General features: G+C 48.0%; 1 long non-coding RNA gene across 1 annotated transcript; it reads right to left on the bottom strand.

Moving 5' to 3' along the window:
- Positions 1–7,831: 7,831 nt before the first annotated feature.
- On the bottom strand, positions 7,832–9,364 carry LOC119970408. Its single transcript, XR_005461606.1, has 3 exons — positions 9,260–9,364; positions 8,508–8,578; positions 7,832–7,869 (listed from the first exon to the last, which is right to left on the bottom strand). It is a non-coding gene; the product is annotated as an uncharacterized LOC119970408 (long non-coding RNA).
- Between the last annotated feature and the right edge of the window lie 514 nt (positions 9,365–9,878).

The raw sequence follows: 9,878 nt of genomic DNA, 5'->3' as shown, positions 1-9,878 counted from the left end.
CCCCCTTTGAGGCCAATAATAAATTGTCCGCATTTTGTAACAGCATTGAGCCAGACGACAACTGGCACTCATCCAAGTCTCTCTTAACTGCGGCAGCATATACTGCCGGGCTTTCTGTGTAGCCCTGTGGGAGGCAAGTCCAAATGCTCTGTTGATTCCGATATGTAAAAGCAAATAGATACTGACTGTTCGGGTGCAATGATATGGAGAAAAAGGCTGCGCATAAATCTATGACAGGGAAGGTGTCTACTATCCATGGTATAGAAGACAAAATGATATTTGTGTCCGGCACCAATGGAGCAATAGGGATAACACTTTTATTGACGGCTCTGAGATCTTGCACAAATCACCACTTGTTGGGTCTTCCTACTTTTGGAATGGGGAGTATAGGGGTGTTACAGGGGCTTTGTGTCCTCTTCAGCACCCCTTGCTGTAATAGTGCATTGATCACTCCCTCCATCCCTTTCTCTGCTTCTGGTGCCAACCTGTATTGTTTCAAGCAGGGCAGGGCAACGTTCTTCTGTAACTGCACCCTATGGGCTGGGGCAGAATGTACTTTTCCAACATGATTTTTATGTTGGGCCCATAGACGTGGCAGTACCTGGGCCAGGATTGAAGGGAGTAAATGATGGCTCTCTCGGGGAGGTTGTTGTCTTTCAAATGTAGTGGGCCATTGCTCCTCTTTCCAGGTCACTTTGCCCTCCTTTTTGCCATAAAATTCTATCAGCCAATTTTGTCCGTCCATTTCAATATAAATCCCATGTATTACTTTTTTCCTTTGGCCTCTTTGATCACTTCTCCTAATTGCTTTGCCTTAGTGGGATGTCTTACGGCCAATGTTAAATGGGGTTCTGAAGTTAAACCCATCCTAAAAAGGTCCCTCTGACTATGGGTCAACTGTACTAACATTCCTAATTCTGCAACACCGAAAAATAAAAAGGAGTGATATGCAATGACATCTACTTTCCTAAGTGACTTTGCGTTTGTAAATTGTCTGCCTGCTCATCCTCACGAGCATACCAAGCCATGCAATGGGTCACTATATTCTCTCGTCTGGACTCTATCAGGTGTTTTAATATTTGTGCCCAAGGGTAATTAATCTTTTGTAAGACTTCGGCAGTTTTTAGATTTTTTTTTTAACAGTGGTACTGTAAGGGTTAACGTTCAGCTGCCAGCATAGAACACAGACACAGAGCGATCGGGCACAGGCTCAAAAGTTATTACATTTTGCAGCTGGTGAGCTCGGATTTGAGACAGTTCCATCAACATTCCATTATCAATGCAATGTATTACCGCTCCTAATTTGCAGAGTGCCTGTCGGCCTAATAGAGGACGGTGTCTCGAGGTGGGGTACATCCTTCCTTCCTAGGGGCTAAATGCTTCTTGGCCCCTTGCATGATCGCCTCTTTCTCTCTGTTTGCTAACCAGTGTTCAAGGGACTCATTTCCTTCATTCAAATGATTATCATTATTGGGAACCAAGCCCCCATTTATGCCGGGTGGGACTGGAATCCTGTCCTTTAAAGCTGGCTATGATGCACCAAAAGAGTATTTTAGCAGCAGCAAAACATGCCCTGGGAGGGGGCTATAAATACCACACATTTAAGTCAATTTCCAATGATTGATTTTATAGGCATTGGCTATTCTTAGAGACGTATATTTTTCTTTGTCAATTTCGAAAAGGTCAACTATCTGCTGAAATGGTTAATAATTCCTGCAGAACCTAAAGGGGCAGAGAACTTGGAATGATGCCTTTTATGTCTTTTCACGTAATCTGAACACTTATTCTTATTCAATTACTTGTATTTGTAAGGCATTTTCTTTCTTTTAAACTGATTTTAATTTCCAATGTTTCAGTGCATTGGAGAAAACTCAACAAAAATCACTTAAGTTATAATCTCGGACTCAAAATGACAGACAATAAAAAATACAACCCTCTTAGCACTTCATGCTATGACTAAAATTAATTGGTTAATCAAAACACAGATTCTTACAGCTCAGAAATATCAGAGTTAACTGTTAGCCTTATCTCACGGCTACAGACAAATCTGAATTCCCTTTAGATAGGAACCCACCTGTTACGCTTTTACCTTAATCTTCTATTTCCTTTTACTCTCCTGTTTTTTGTTTTGAGAGGGTGTCAGCTTCATTAGATTCCTCTGCAGGACATATCAGTTTTCCTACCTCATTCTATTATTTTATGATTGTTTCTTTTTATTTTCTTACTCGTTTTGACTCCCTTATCTGTCTTCTTCAAGGAGTTCACCTTTCTCGCTCCGGATTTCTTCAACGAGGCTTCGGGACGACCTGTGAGGGGGCGTCAACATTATTGCTCATCGTTCCTTCTGAAAAATACTTTAGAGCATAGCCATATAACAAGGACCGCGGGAAATTATTAACAAATACTACAAGGAGCGCTCACCAGTGTTAATCCTTTTGCGAATCTCGAAGCCTGTTGTTTGTTCAGTTTTGTTTGGTCTCTAAGGCACCTTTGTTTTTCTCATGCAGCTATCATTAATTTGTTAATTAAGATAACTGTCCAAGCATGAGTCACTGGCCAGTAATTAAGGCTGCCGAGCGGCAGACACCCCCCCCCCCCCCCCCCCCCCCCCCCCTTTCAGCTGGGGTTGAGCTATGGCTCTCTCCCTTTCAGCTGAGAGAATCCTGTTCAGAGATTCATTTCGGGGTTCACTTCCCATTAAACTCGGGAAACTGCACGACATTGAAAATGAGAAAATGAAAATTGTTTATTGTCACAAGTAGGCTTCAATGAAGTTACCTTCATTGGGGAGGTATGGAGGAGGATGGAACGGGAATTGAACCGTGCAGCTGACCTGCCTTGGTCTGCTTTCAAAGCCAGCTATTTAGCCCAGTCTGTGAAACCAGATACACTGGTTGACTACGCCAATTTGTCAAAGAAATTATAAGTCAACACTGAGTTTTCGCCAAAGGTCCTTTAATTAACACAAAGTCCGAGGGGGGATTGGAGAGACCACAGTCATTCCAAATATCCCCCCTTTACATAGTAAAGGCAGGCAATTTATATGACACATTAAGCAATATCTCAGACAGAAGGCATTCTTTAGATTAGCAAAAGACAGAAAACTGAGCAGGCTGGAGTTTAATAACAGGCCTTGGGTTCCTTGCCTAAGAAAAATAATTGTTGTATGCTGTCAGCAAAACAATGTGCACCTGTACACTAGTTTACACTGAGACTGTTTCACACAGAACTCTTGACTGAAATATGGCTAAATATCCATCATGCTTTGCCAAGTGCCTATTTCCATGAATTATAGTCAAGCAGCTGGTTAAAATTAATACAGGGTATTAAGGCAACTAATCCGCCAACTAAAGTCCCTTCTACACTGAGGATCTGCTGGTGGCCAAAGTGATATTTATTTACAAGTGCTATATTACCCTGGTCACCTACCTTAACCAGAGCCTACGTTCACTCGGGCCCACTTGGTATTTATAGGGCGCGATTCTCCCAGAGAGGGAGAAATCGTAAGGCTGGCGTCAAATCCGTGCAGGTTTGACGCCAGCCCCCCCCCCCCCCCCCCCCCCCCGACCGGGAACCGATTCTGGTCCCCGGTCGGGGCTAGCATGCCGCCGCCGTAAACTCCGGCATCGCGGGCTTAACGAATTTTGTTAAGCCTGCTTGCCAGAGTTTGCGCCAGCTGACGCGTCACATGACATCAGCCGCGCATGCGCGGATTGGAAGACTCCAACCCGCGCATGCGCGGATGACGTCATCGCGCATTTGCGCGAAACCCGCGCATGCGCGGGCCGGGATGCCCCTCAGCCGCCCCGCGAAGTGAGACAGCGGGGCGGCGGAAGGATAAAGAGTACGCGGGAATCGGACCCGCTGCCCGCGATCGGTGCCCACTGATCGCGGGCCCATGGCACCCTTGGCACGGCCGTGGTACTGCCGTGCCAATCGGTGCCATGGTTTTAAAAATCGGCACTTTACGGCCGTTTTTACGAACGGCCAGACCAGGTGTGTTTGCCGTTCGTAAAAACAGCCAGAAAGGGCTTGGAACTCGGCCCATCGGCCAGCTGAGAATCGCTGCTGGCCGTAAAAAAACGGCGGCAGCGATTCGTATCGGGCGTCGGGCGTGGGGGGGGGGGAGAATAGCGGGAGGGCGTCAGACTAGCGTGGCCGTAAAATTTTACGAACCCCGCTATTCTCCACACCGTCATGAGTGCGGAGAATTGCGCCCATAATTTCTTACACTTCCTCACCCTCACATGCTACATCTCGGTGCATCCCCAGGATCCACAGCTGAGCATGGCCGGCTGGCTGCCTTCCACGCCCTGTTTCCTGAGCTGACCGTGTCAGGTGTCCCCTGGAGAGGTCTGGACATTGAGTGTCCCGGCCTGCTTTCAGGCTGCACGGGTGTTGCAGTGTTACCCTGCATGGTGTGCTGGATGGAGGTGTGTCCCTCACAGGCAGGGGGGTTGTTAGATGGGCTGGACACCCCCAGGGTTTCATGAGTGGGAGGCCTGGGCTGCGTCCCTGCCGATCCTATTCCCTTTGGGTGCCCGGGAGCACCTGTGCTCCTCCATGTATACCGACGGCACTACGGGCTGGGGGCGCTGGGTTGGCAGTGACAGCAGGTCTGGTTCATGGGATGGAGGATGATGACAACCCGCTCTGCGATGAACTCCGTGCTCCACATTGTTAGACAATGTCTGACTCATTATACCGTGGGCAGCACGGTAGCATGGTGGTTAGCATAAATGCTTCACAGCTCCAGGGTCCCAGGTTCGATTCCCGGCTGGGTCACTGTCTGTGCGGAGTTTGTACGTCCTCCCCGTGTGTGCGTGGGTTTCCTCCGGGTGCTCCGGTTTCCTCCCACAGTCCAAAGATGTGCGGGTTAGGTGGATTGGCCATGCTAAATTGCCCGTAGTGTCCTAATAGTAAGGTTAAGGGGGGGGAGTTGTTGGGTTATGGGTATAGGGTGGATATGTGGGTTTGAGTAGGGTGATCATTGCTCGGCACAACATCGAGGGCTGAAGGGCCTGTTCTGTGCTGTACTGTTCTATGTTCTATGTTCCATGTTCATGCCCAGAGTGGCACCTTCCCCCTGGGTGATCCCTGCCTGCAAGCTGGCCAGTCCATCACAAGGTCTCATCGAATCACTGGGGAGGGGGTGCTGGGGACTGTCGGGCTGGGGTGGGGGGGTCGAAGATAAAATGTAGACCCACTGGACCTTCACTCGTTCCCTACCCCTCACTCACAGTGGTCTGCACTCACCGGCCCACCCCCACACCCTTCAGACGGAGCACTGAGGCAGGTTGGAATGCTGTTAACAGTTGTTTAATGTGAACAAATATGTACCGTACGTCAGTGTCGTCCTCCGAACCAATCTCCGGGGTCTGCTGGGTCTCAAGCGGAGGGCTGGTGGTCTGGATTCACTCCCTGTCAGTGCTCGGCCACCTGGGGGGCACCGGATCTGGCACTGGCTGGGGGCTGGGGACTCTGGATGGACCGGCCCCATCTCCAGCAGGCCCTATAAGACACAAGACTACATGTATGGCTAGACAAGCGGATGGGAGGGCATGGGTTGGCGGGGGGAGGTGAGGGGGGGTTGGGAGCGGGGGAAGGGGTTGAAGGTTGGAAGGTGTGGGAGGGTGAGGAGTGAGGTTAGAAGGGTATTGGGGGGGGGGGTCCACAGATCTGTCATGAGGATCCGCAACTAAGCCGGTCTCACCTGCTCGCCTGCCGCCGACCTCCGCGTGGAGACCTCCCTTTGCACCGGGCCGCCGACCACGTCCAGTGCCCTCTACTCGGGTATGCTGAAGGGACGCGGGTCTGGCGGGCCCCCTCAGGTCTTGTCCTGCTCCTGGGGGTTACACCCGGCCTACTCTCTGGGGCGGTGGGGAGGCGGGGGGGCTGAAAACACAAACTGAGGTTCCAGCGTATGTGATGATATGATCTGCATACTCGTCTGCCATTGGGCCAGAACGTCGGCTTACCATTGGCCCTGGTCGGTCATGTGCCTCTCGACCGATTGGCCGAGAGGCTGAGTTAACCACGCCTCTATCAACGAGGTATAAATGCTCAGAAGCCTGACGATCGGCCTTTTCCACTGTAGACGATCGCCAGGCTGTGTTCTAGTTAATTAAAGCCTGACATTGGTAAATCACTCGCCTCGCGTGCAATTGATGGTGCATCAGCGTATGAAGCATGAGGATTGAGTACATGATGGCATCAGTGGCCATGGGAGGTGGCATGTAGGGCAGGGTGGGGGGTTCGGCCGTCACCCGGGGGGTGGAGGGAGTCGGGGTTACATGTGTCTGTTGGGGGATGGGGGCAGGGGGGTTGTTGCCAGGGGCACAGCGCTGCCTACTCACCCTGGCCACCCTGAGGAGGTTGTGCAGCTTCTTCCTGCACAGGATGCCAGTCCGGATGATGCAACCCACGGTGCTGACCGCGTCTGCCACCTGTGCCCAGGCATGGCGAAAGGTGGCGCCTGATGGCCTTCCTCCCGGGAAGAACTGATCATCCGTACAGGGTCATCCGCCTCTCCTCCATGGTGTCCATGAGGGTGTCAAGCTCAGAGTCCCTGAACCATGGCACTGCTCTCCTTCCAGCCACCTTGTTGGCTGGGTCGGTGTGTGTGTGGGTGGGGGGATGGATCGTTTAAGTGCGGCTGCGGCGTGTGAGTCTCATGTGCAGCAATCACGGACCTGCCGAATCCGGCAACGTTTGGCTTGGAACCGGTTGCGTTCCACTTGGCGATGGTGCCGGCTGACTTCTTGTTGCTGAATCAATGCAGCTTTTGCTTCGTTTTTGCTGTCGTTAAACACCACTGTTTCCACGCCGGCTTCAGCACTTAGTCTCTCGGAGAATCCAGCCCCTCATCATAGAGTTCACATTATTGGAATATCAGCCTGGGCTGTGATTTCTTAATTCATTCATGGGACATGGGCAGGTGGACACACAACGCCCGCCCTTGTTCTTCTCGGTATCATGGGTCACAGCATTTGGAAAGTGCTGTCAAAGGAGCCTTGGCAAGTCTTTGCAGTGCAGTTTTTAGATGGTACACACTGCTGCTGGTGATGGGGGAACACAAATGATTGAGGTGGATTTTCGGCTGCCTTTCAAGCAGTCATGGAGGTTGTTGAACTTCTTGAGTGTTGGTGCTGCAGCATCCAGGCAGGTAGGGAGCGTTCCATCACAATCCCAACATGCGACTGTAAATGGTGGACCAGCTCTAGGGAGTCAGGATTTGAGTTACTCAGCACAGAACGTAAACCTGCTCTGACACCAGCAGTCTGTAAGTGGCTGTCTCTGTTCTTGTCTATGGTGACCCTCAGGATTTTGATAGTGGGACAGTCAGCAATGGTAATCCGGCTGAATGTCACGGTGAGATGTTTTGATTCTCTCTTATTGGAGATTGGCATTGCCGGGCATTGGGTGGTGGAAACGATTCTTTGCTGCTGATCAGCTCAAACCTAAATGTGGTCCTGGGTTTGCTGCGATGAGTATCGATAGTTTTATTATCTGAGGAGTTATAAATAGAACAGGACATGGCTTGAACACATAACCTTCTGATGCAGAAACCAGAATATTACCACTGAGCCGAAGATAACAATTAAAATAAGAATCCATTTTCAAGGAAAGAATTAAAGGCAGAATTCAGTATAGACAACAAATGATGAGCTGCCTTATTTGGCAGACCTAATAATAGCCAAAATTGGATACATTATTGCATTTCTCAACTTCTCTCTGAATTTAGTCTGGGCCAGCGCATAAACACACGTGTTTGTACAGGAGCTCAGCAATTGGAACATATCTCCGGTGTAGCCTACGATAAGTAAGGGATCCGAGTATTGATCTGGATCATAAAGGCTGCCTGTAATTCTGGAAATGAGGAAAAATACAACAGCTGGCATCCACAGCACGATGAAAGTACCAGAAATGGAGAAGAGTAAAATGATGGATTTCCTTCGGCTCTGCATCTCTGGATCATCGCTGTTCTTGCTGTTGTGTTGACCTTGCAGTGCTCTGCGGGTTAGATTAGCCATCAGAATGTGTCTAACAATCAGAGTGTTGAGAAATATAATCAGAAAGTACGGCAACAAGGGGTTGAAAACTGTGCTAAGCCAGTCGTAAGAGACCCATTCTGGCAAAGTGAAGTAAGTTGGTTTGAAATTAATTCCCCACTCCACATTGTTAATTGTTGAAGCAGGTTCATATGCAAAATACAGGGGGATGTTTTTGAAGCAGGGCACAACACACACGGTCACGAGAACCACAGCTGCAGTTTTCTCCCTGCAATACTTCTCTCTGAGTTTATGACAACAAATGAGGACAAAGCGATCAACAGTGAAAGCCACCATCAGCCAAACAGAGCAGTCAATAACCACATAGTTGATAACCTCGTTGATACTATATATGGAAGTGTAATCCAGAGGTGGAAATGGTAAGTAGTAACCAAGTAGGTAATAGATTATCACATTAAAAATAATGACCAGTAGGTCCGCGGTTGTCATACCCACCAGGTAAAGAGTGATCCCTTTGGATAGACCACAGCCTCCTCGGGACAGGAGCACAATTGACAGGAAATTAGCTACAATGAGAAGAGCAAAATCACCAAATTAATTAGAGAGCATTACATGGAAATAACAGCAGAGAATCAATTCAGTCCATCAATTCTGTGCCTCAATGAATGTCGCACAACCACTTCTACCCACCCTACTCTATCCCATCTTATTAACATATCCTTCTATTCCTTTCACAATTCCTTTCATGTACTTCATCAGATTTGCCAACCTGACAAACACGCAATATATACACAAGTGTAACAACATTGCACAGATTAGACAAAGCAAATTTCTCTTTTAAGCCAGAATACACTGTGACTGTGGCCTGGGGAATTGATGCAAGTTGCTGACCAGTCAGAGTAACCAATCTCTCTCAATGACAACACAACAGAGCCAGATGTGAGACAAGGAAAAGCCCCAGTGATGGAGAGTTTTGGGAACGATAGGTGTGGATACATCCTTCCCAAGCAGGAAACATGTACCCCATTGTGTGTCTGAAATTCCTCATTTACTGTGTCCCAGAATATTTTCTGGAAGGAGATAAACTTAACAAAGAGCAGAACATTCTGAGTATTGAAGGAATACCTAAATCTGGGTTCAGCATGCAGAGAAAGGTTAAGGTTTTGTAGGTGGGAGATATATCAGGAGCATAACCAGAGATAAAGAATGATTAACGAGAGCAAAAACAACCAGCTTCAGCTTCTTACCGGGAAATCCGAAGATTGCAAGAAAATGGTAATAAATGAAAGCTGCCTGTTCGATTGTTGAGAGTTCCATTTTGAGAGAGAGGAGACAACATCAATCAGTTTGAAGAAACGACGCTCGTCTTTAGTGGCAGCTCCTTATATAAAGCAACGAAACCACCCCTGACTCAATTAGGTGCAGAGGGATTGGAACTTGTGAACAAACAGCTCAATTAATTTTAATCGGGATTAGGCAATATCTTTCTTACGTATGCAGAAAGATTGAAGTCAAATGTTTCCAATTGAACATGGTGCTGAACATATTAATACAAGAAATATCCACCCTTCTCAATATTATATACTAATAATTGGGCATTTTATTTATCAAAAGAAGAAAGTGTTATTGAATGTAATTGAGCTCTGCAGCAATATAGATATTCAGAAAAAAATGACATCAAAACAACCATGTTTCTGTTCCATAAAGACTTTGTTCACCTCAAATCTGAGGCACCATGTGAGGAATTCTCCATCAGTCATGTTTTCTGCTGGGGTACCACAAGGATCAGTGCTTGGGCCCCAGTATTCACAAGCTATATCAGTGATTGGAACGTGGGGGGATAAATGTAATATTTCTAAGTTTGCA

The sequence above is a fragment of the Scyliorhinus canicula genome, chromosome 1 (genome assembly GCF_902713615.1).
Source record: "Scyliorhinus canicula chromosome 1, sScyCan1.1, whole genome shotgun sequence".
Classification (NCBI taxonomy): Eukaryota; Metazoa; Chordata; class Chondrichthyes; order Carcharhiniformes; family Scyliorhinidae; genus Scyliorhinus; species Scyliorhinus canicula.
Note: the sequence above shows the minus strand (reverse complement) of the source record. Positions and strands in the feature narration are given on the sequence as shown.